The sequence below is a fragment of the Chrysochloris asiatica genome, unplaced genomic scaffold (genome assembly GCF_000296735.1).
Source record: "Chrysochloris asiatica unplaced genomic scaffold, ChrAsi1.0 scaffold00564, whole genome shotgun sequence".
Taxonomy (NCBI): Eukaryota; Metazoa; Chordata; class Mammalia; order Afrosoricida; family Chrysochloridae; genus Chrysochloris; species Chrysochloris asiatica.
This window is the reverse complement of record NW_006409082.1, coordinates 110,170-111,011: the sequence shown is the minus strand read 5'-3', so window position 1 is coordinate 111,011 and position 842 is coordinate 110,170.

Here is an 842-nt window from a genome sequence, read left to right as displayed (position 1 = left end):
CAACAACAACACTATCCCCTTGTTCTGTCCTAATGACTGATTTTAGTCTGTGTACAGGTTCCTCATGAACACAGGTAAGTGTTGGGTAATACCCATTCTTCCCAATGATAACCATAGTTTGTGATGATCCACACTTTTGAATGCCTTTGCATAGTCAATAAAGCACACATAAATGTCTTTCTTGCATTCTCTGTTCAGACAATATCCATAAGATGTCAATGATATCCCTCATTTCATATGCTCTTCTGAATCCAGCTTGAATTCCTTGCAGTTTTATGTACTGTGCAATGATATTTTAATTATCTTCAGAAAAATGTGATATTAGCGATATTGTTCAATTATTTCTACATTTGGTTGGGTCACCTTTCTTTAGAATGGGCACAAATATGAATCTCTTGCAACTGATTAGTCAGGTAGCTCTCTCTCAAATGCATTGGTATAGATGAGAGAGCACTCCACAGCTTCATCAGTTTGTTGAAACTTTTACATTTGTATTCATCAATTACATGATTCTTGTTTTTCACCAATGCCTTCAGTGTAACTTGGGCTTCTTCAATACCAACAGTTCTTGACCACATGATACCTCTTGAAATGATTGAACATTGGTCAATTATTTTGGGTACAGTGACTATATATTCCTTCCATGTCCTTTTGATGTTTTCAGTATTATTAAGTATGTTGCCTACTGTTTTTGTTTTGTTTTGTTTTATTGCTAACTGCCATTGAGTTGGTTCCAACTCACAACAACCCTACATAGGATTTTCAAAGAATGACTGGTGGATTTTAACTGCTGATTTTGTGGTTAACAGTCCAAGGCTAATCTTGTTGTTGTTGATGTCAGG